The sequence below is a fragment of the Aulonocara stuartgranti genome, assembly GCF_965226115.1.
Source record: "Aulonocara stuartgranti genome assembly, chromosome: 2".
Classification (NCBI taxonomy): domain Eukaryota; kingdom Metazoa; phylum Chordata; class Actinopteri; order Cichliformes; family Cichlidae; genus Aulonocara; species Aulonocara stuartgranti.
This window is the reverse complement of record NC_138940.1, coordinates 19,439,277-19,447,774: the sequence shown is the minus strand read 5'-3', so window position 1 is coordinate 19,447,774 and position 8,498 is coordinate 19,439,277. Positions and strand designations below refer to the sequence as shown.

The window sequence follows — 8,498 nt, the reverse complement described above, 5'->3', positions numbered from 1 at the left end:
TAAGAACAATTTTCTGTTGGAAAACATAAGTCTAGAATAGGGTTCGGAGCTCGTTGGTTCAAACAGAACAGAAACATGTTGCGTATTTTGAGATAACATAAAAACAAAGTCAGCGTACTGGGAAGCATCAGTTTTGATTTTATTTACTTTTTGTTCATTCACATTATAAAGACTTTTTTCTCTCATCTGTGGACACAAGCTTCCTGCGGATTTTCTGCATTACTCAGACCATAACTGAGGCGATCTTTGTTTGTTTGACACTCGGGTTTCTGAAGCAGCAAATGGAATAGAAAGTTAACTGCATTTTTTTTTAGGTTTTAACAAAATTAGACCAATTAATTTTATTCTCATGTTTAATATTTTATAACATCTATTTTTGTTTTATTTTTTACTTTTCTCATTGTTCATGTTTCAGAGCTTTTATTCTTAAGTTTGCCTTAAAACTTTAGCTCCCTTGCCAAACAGCATATTAATAGACAGTGTAACGAACTGATTTAATTTGAAGTAGAGATGGCACGATACCACTTTTTTATGTCCGATACCGATACCGATATCATAAATTTGGATATCTGCCGATACCGATATGAATCCGATATAGTGTTTTTTAACCAACAAAACTGTTTTTTAAAATATCTTGCTGCATTTTGCAAGTCTGCAAGTTCATACTCAAGTTTAAAACAACAACTACACTAAAGCTATTCTGTTATACCTGTATACAAAAAAAATATTTCATAGTTCAGCAATACTGATCAATCTAATAAACTTAAACCTACACCATCCTCCCTATTCTGGTATTTTAAAGAGTACTTAGTGTAAATATTAAGCAATCTAACTAATAGGGTTCCAACTCCCAGCAACAACAAAAATAAATAAAGAAAAAATAGGGAACCACCCCTCACGCTCCACCTCATGATGCTTAATCGACGTAATCAACCTTAATTTGATGCAGTGCGAAAAAAAATGCACAGAAATCAATTATTTTTCAAGAAATATTAAATAGATTCAACATCTTTCTTCAACAAAATTGCAGACTGCACAGATGGTACCTTCCCAAAGTAAAGAGTACTATAGCTTACTAGGGTATATATATTAGACTTAATAGTCACTATATACAGTAATTGACTTCTATTCATTTTACATCAAATTAAAACTTTGGGTGTAAGATAATTATTTATTAAAAGCTAGACATTTTAAATGAGAATAAGAAAGAAAAGTATGTCTTTGTGCCCCCTTTTCCCTGTTAATGCCCTATCGGCCCCCCTGGCTAAACTTTGCTAGATCCGCCCCTGCACAGTTACCAGCTGTCAGCTACGTAGAAAAAGATCCTCGAGTAGAAAGTAATATTAAATAAATTCTAACAACAGCTTATCAAGCTTAAACGTGCTGCTGTTGTTCAGCCGCTGGTTTCCTCTTTCTGGTGCAAAGTGGGCCAAAAACAAACAAGAGAGACTCACGACAGAAAAGCCGATCAGCTGATCATTAAGCAGTTTCATGATTGAAGTAGCAGCAAGAAGAGGCAGTCGCTCGTTAAGCTTAACGCAGGAATGCTTTACAAACATTCAGAGATGGACTTACACACTTGCTTTACTTCTCTCGGGGATAACTTTGTCGGAGATGAAATGCTGGGTTGCTAGCGAAGCTCCACATGCTATCCAGACCACCGACAGGTCCCGCATGCCACAGCCGCTCTATCACGTGATGCATACTGCTAACGTTCTGAGGTGAGTTACGGCGTGTTGCAAGTTTTGTGAGGTGCTTTCGTGATATTTAATGGATCGGATTACATTTTTTATTTTTCTCCGATATCCGATCCAGTAATTTAGGTCAGTATCGGACCGATACCGATACGTAATATCGGATCGGTCCATCTCTAATTTGAAGTGCACTCATAATTAATTGACCACATGATAATACCTCTGCCAGGACAGCAAGTTCTAAAATGCCTGGTCTTTTGTTTTTGCCTGACTGCTTCCAGAAGGTTCCTTTGTATTGTGGATTGTTTTAGGACCCCTTGATTTGCATAGCCTACAGTCACTATTTAATTCAGAGAGCTCAAATGAGCTATATATGTGAATCACAATTACAGGTACATATTCGAGGACACCCTTTGAAGTTTTAAGACCACACTGTCACAGAACCGCCTCATTTATGATGCCTCTTGAAGTAAAACTTCTACAGAACTACAGAAATGACATATTCCACAGAAGCTCTGAGCTAACGAATGTAAAATCACAGGGGTGAAGAAAGCATTCTTTATTTAAAAATAATAATAACAAAAATGTTGTTTTATCATGTAAAAGAAGCACATCTTACACACACATTTATATTGTATCAATGTGGAATTATTGCTGTATTTAATTGCGCTTAAAATATCCAAAATGAGGCATTTAGCCACAAACAATAATCTGCTGGAGTTTATTATACGATGTTATATTAGCAATAATGTGCAGGTGTTATGTGCAATGTATTGTTGGGTAGTTACATTTGTAAATTTATACAAAACATACATTTATTGATATTGTATCTCATTGTAAATGGCCTGTATTTGTATAGCGCTTTACTAGTCCCTAAGGACCCCAAAGCGCTTTACACATCCAGTCATTCACACATTCACACACATTCACACACTGGTGATGGCAGCTACATTGTAGCCACAACCACCCTGGGGCGCACTGACAGAGGTCAGGCTGCCGGACACTGGCGCCACCGGGCCCTCTGACCACCACCAGTAGGCAATGGGTGAAGCGTCTTGCCCAAGGACACAATGACCGAGAATGTCAGAGCTGGGGCTCGAACCGGCAACCTTCCGATTACAAGAAGAACTGCCAACTCTTGAGCCATGATCGCCTCATATATAAAATCTATTTTTAACTGTAAAGTCTCAGCACATTCTGAGAAGATATCGTAAGTCTGAGTATTTTTTAGGTATTATGTGGTTTCTAAGGATTCAGACCAGCAGCCTTTAAAGACATAAAAAGCCTTGGAACCTTTCTATCCTGTTTTATCTTTTGTTGTCAAGTCTGACAATTTAACCAACTTCATTTTCAACTTAAAACATCTGTATTTGGAGTGTATGTGACTTTGCAGTACAGTGTAAATGCAGTGGTGTTGCAACAAAACCACAGTCCAAAACACGTTAACAGCATTAACAGATCACATTAGTTGCAGTTCAAATGGGGCTTCTTCATTTTCTTCTTCATTTTTCGTATTTGCCTTCTTCCTAATTTCTTGTTTTTTTTTTCATATTTGTTTCAGATGAAGCAGACCTACTAGGCGTCAGCTACCATCAAACAGGCCATTTTAGCTCCTACTAACAATCAACAGGTGAGCGGATTTCAGATGTAAGTGGGAAAGAATAAATAAATACATAGACTATATGCATTAAAAGGGTTAAGTTTAACCCTAATTCTAAACCCAAGGCTCACAAGCCGCACGCAGCTCTCCTGAGCCACAGGTTGCCGGCCTTTGTACAAGACCATGGCCATTTCTAAGTCTTTGGGAATCCAGTCAATGAGGGACACCGATTATCCCCAAAAGGAGTACGTTTTTTTTCTCTTGGAGAAAAAACTGTTCCAAATTTTCTCTAGAGCTAATACCACAGCTGACCGCTCATCTAGGAGGTCATCTAAAGCACCTCACTTAACTCTGTTAGGGTCACTGTTCATAATTCAACAAAGCGACTAGGCAAAAATGACATGTTCACAGAGTGCATAGAGGTGAACTCAGATGTTGAACTCTTATGAAATGACATGGTATCAGCAAGGTGTGCCTAATAATGTGAATGTAAAACAAACAGTTTAAATAATCTGAATAGTGTGTAGCTCAGGAAAACAGAATACAGTATGACCAAATGAATCAAATAAATACAATAAAGCCAAAATAATAAATATAAATATTAAATTATAATCTATAAAATAATGAATCAATAGGTGGAACTATGCCAAACAAAGCAAAAATACAACAGTAGAGATAATGTCAGATGGCATTAAAGTGGCTGAACGCAAGAGTGTAAACTGTAATGAAAGGTGCAGTGTAAAACAGTGTATCAGTATAAATGTGACATTGCATGGTTGAAAAAAAATGTTAATATAATGAATACATTTGAATAACTGACCCTGACCCTTGAAAAACACCAGATCTGACCACGCCACATTGATGGCGTTCCACTCCAGACTAACCAACCAACCAAAATAACAAAGAAATTGTTCTGCCTCACAACAGCAGGGTTACAAAGTTTCTCTATAAAGAAAAAAATAAAAATAAAAGAAAATCAGTAGAAAGGAGTCCTGGTGGTTTGGCAGTCGGGTGCTGCTATTGCTCTGCAAGTGACCAACCCTGATGCTATGTTCTGCTCTTTCTTTGATGGTTGTATAAGATCTACATAACAAGGGGGCTACTTTGTGCTGTTCAGGGCAATGTGACAGGGTCTCAATCTTTGAACCCTGACTTACAAATTCATTTGTAGCAGCGCCCTGTGAAGTGAACATGCTCAGAGCCAGCGAAGTGCTACATCTGTAAAGAACGCCTTTGAAGAGTCAGCAAGTGATTGAAGACCACTGAAGGTCAGGGGTTCAACCTCCCAAATTGCCTGCACAAAACAATTCTTTCTCTCCTTTTGCCCATCTGTCTCTTATTATGGTGAATCTAGCATTGTCTAAAATCATCAACAACAGCCTGTTTGAAATTTTCTCTGATCTCATACTGACTAACTAATGTCTGTTTGAATCCATGCTGTTTTTCCTCATTAAATGTACATTTACTGCATCACCAGAGGTAGTAATGGAGGTGTTTTATTTATCTATTCAGCCTTTTAAAGTCTCAAAAAGAATTAAAAGCATATAGAATGTGTAAACTGAGCATATACAGTGGCTTGCAAAAGTATTCGGCCCCCTTGAACTTTTCCACATTTTGTCACATTACAGCCACAAACATGAATCAATTTTATTGGAATTTGATGTGAAAGACCAACACAAAGCGGTGTACATGTGAGAAGTGGAACGAAAATCATACATGATTCCAAACATTTTTTACAAATAAATAACTGCAAAGTGGGGTGTGTGTAATTATTCAGCCCCCTGAGTCAATACTTTGTAGAAGCACCTTTTCCTGCAATTACAGCTGCCAGTCTTTTAGGGTTTGTCTCTACCAGCTTTGCACATCTACAGTAGAGACTGAAATTCTTGCCCATTCTTCTTTGCAAAACAGCTCCAGCTCAGTCACATTAGATGGACAGTGTTATTTAACAGCAGTTTTCAGATCTTGCCACAGATTCTCGATTGGATTTAGATCTGGACTTTGACTGGGTCATTCTAACACATGGACATGTTTTGTTTTAAACCATTCCATTGTTGCCCTGGCTTTATGTTTAGGGTCATTGTCCTACTGGAAGGTGAACCTCCGCCCCAGTCTCAAGTCTTTTGCCGACTCCAAGAGGTTTTCTTCCAAGATCTCCCTGTATTTGGCTCCATCCATCTTCCCATCAACTCTGACCAGCTTCCCTGTCCCTGCTGAAGAGAAGCACCCCCAGAGCATGATGCTGCCACCACCATATTTGACAGTGGGGATGGTGTGTTCAGAGTGATGTGCAAGCCTAAGCCTGCTTTAAATTTCTCAGTAACTTTATCCCTGACCTGTCTGGTGTGTTCTTTGGACTTCATGGTGTTGTTGCTCCCAATATTCTCTTAGACAACCTCTGAGGCCGTCACAGAGCAGCTGTATTTGTACTGACATTACATTACACACAGGTGCACTCTGTTTAGTCATTAGCACTCATCAGGCAATGTCTATGGGCAACTGACTGCACTCAGACCAAAGGGGGCTGAATAATTACGCACACCCCACTTTGCAGTTATTTATTTGTAAAAAATGTTTGGAATCATGTATGATTTTTGTTCCACTTCTCACGTGTACACCGCTTTGTGTTGGTCTTTCACATGGAATTCCAATAAAATTGATTCATGTTTGTGGCTGTAATGTGACAAAATGTGGAAAAGTTCAAGGGGGCCGAATAATTTTGCAAGCCACTGTATTAAGATACATTTAAAACTGTAAAGTACAACAAATGTACATGCAAGCAATGCAAGTCTTCTCAGAGAAATCCTTTGCCCTATGTGGCCATTCAAAGTTCTTTAAAGGTAGTGTGCAAATTATTACAACTAGATTTCAGTAGATGATGGACTGCAACTGAATTTTGTTTTCTTAACCCTACCAAAAAACAGAAGTGCATAATCCTTCAAGTATCTTGGTGTCCACATCTCCTCAGACTTGACATGGTCTGCCCACATTCAGGTCCAGACCAAAAAGGCGAGGCAGCGCCTGGAGAGACCCTGAGGAAGTTCAGGGTCTCTCCAGAGATTCTCAGGATTTTCTATACAGGCGCTGTGGAGAGCATTCTCACACAGAACATCACATTCTGGTTTGGGAACAGCTGTGTGAAGGACCAAAAAGCTCTCCAGAGAGTGATCCATTCAGCAGAACGCTGCTGCAGGATTGCTCTCCCCCCGCTTCAGGACACCTACACCAGGAGATGCCAGACTAGAGCAGTGCAGATACTGAAGGACCCATCCCATCCTGGCAACAAACTGTTCCAACTTCTGCAATCAAAAAAATTTCCTTCGGACTTGATATCGGCAAACGTCGGCGTTAGTATTGCTGCATTCAAACCACCAACTGGTTTTCTGAGACAGTAACAGGTTCCGCATCATCCGGGGCAAGGACAAAGAGACTCAAGAGGAGCTTCTATCCCCAAGTCATCCGGGCCCTAATGTGAGAATGTAATCAAACTTTTATTAGAGGGAAAGTGTGGATTTTAAGGTACTCGAGCCACACATTAGCTGTTATAAGATTAGCTTATAACCAGCCGTTGTTGTTGTTTTGCCGGCTTTTTGTCAGCTGACAAGAAACCGGAGGGTCACATGTCTGCTAACAATAACTAGCTGTGACAATATCGAGAATGAATAAGTATGTGTATGCAAGATTTTGTGTGATAGAGCCCTGATTTCAGTTCAGGAGATGAGAAGATGATGAAGGGGAAATGACGCTATATAAATGTGACAGAATAATACTGAACTGAAATGGAGAAAGGAGATGGAGTAAATTGTCATATATAGTTTGAAAGCACTATTAGTGATCCAAGTATGTGGCCGCTCTCTGAAGTAAAACAAAATGTTCAGCATGCCCATGTGTTGAAGATGGCCGTGCCCACTCTCATGGACTTTGAATTCATAAATTCTAGGGTTTGTAAAAATTATTCTTTTTTTTTGGAAGATGTTATTTTTCCTTTCCTTACTCCTTACCTTTCAACTCCTTACATTTCCTTTCTCCCTGTTCCCTGTGATCCAGCAGTCAGAGATTTGACCTAATATTTGGTTCAATCATATTCTGCCTTAGGCTTGAACTAAAAGACTGACTGGATAATACATTCAAGAAACATCAGTATTTGGTAGCCCCCTTCAGAATTGGCAAAGGTTGTATTGGCTGCATTGCCTATAAAGCGAAACGACAGTAGTTCTCACCACTGTACGCTCGTGTTCTCACAAGAAGAGGATTCCAGTATTCCAGATTTCTGTTAGTGAGGAAATGAGAAAGTCTAAGCAAAATAGGTAAAGCTTATGTCTTTCAAACTATCCATCTTATTGTTTTTGAAGCTGGTATATCTTATGTGTTGCTGTTTGTAGTAGCAGTTACTAAAGAAGCACCTAGAGCGGAGAGGCATGAGCTAATATTTTCAAGTCCCACTGGTGGTAGTAGTATGGTATTACATAGAATTAAGTATTACATAGTAATACATAGTATTAAGCAACCTTAAGAAATTTTTATTTATTTGAATGCAAAAGGGCTAAAATACAGAAAATAGCTTATTTGTCCACTTTTGTTTAAGCCAAGCTAACAGCTTCAGAAGTAGTAATACTAATTTGATGACTCATCCAACACTTCCATTTACAGTTTTCTAATTTTAGACATATATTCATGGTCCCCAAGGATGAATCAACAATTGTTACCCAGGTGCAGCAGATTTTACCTTTTAGCTACATATTTTGCCAGATGATTTGTGTTGTATAGAGAAATAGCTACATTTCTGAATGTCAGAATTTATGTGAGTTTCCAGTGTCATAGTTTTAAAAGTGCATTTTTTCTGTGAAATGGTGTGTTAAAAGCAGTGTATAAAATATATAGAATAAAGTACAGGAATAAGCATTTTAGTGTAATGAAGAACCTTTCCTGTAGCTCCTTGGCTGTACTGTTGTGACTTTGGCAATATCCTCACTATTAACAGGCCAAAAATTAAACCCCTCAAATCTCCTCATTAGCACTGGCATCAGTGTCAGCTTGTTTTTCTGTGAGGTGTTAAAATTAACTTTAGCTGCTAAACATCATCTTATTATGGATGTAAGTTTGCTTATGTCAGGATTTCGTAAAGTACTGCCCAGCTTACAAGTAAGAAAAGTTGATGTTGACTTGTTTGACATATTCATGTGTTGATGGTTTTTAGCTCTTAG

The 8,498-nt window shown here is 38.6% G+C and overlaps 1 long non-coding RNA gene across 1 annotated transcript; it reads left to right on the top strand.

Annotated features, from left to right (window-relative positions):
• Positions 1-352: 352 nt before the first annotated feature.
• Positions 353-4,764, top strand: LOC309688202. Its single transcript, XR_014270990.1, has 3 exons — positions 353-1,721; positions 3,256-3,324; positions 4,469-4,764. It is a non-coding gene; the product is annotated as an uncharacterized lncRNA (long non-coding RNA).
• Positions 4,765-8,498: the final 3,734 nt, after the last annotated feature.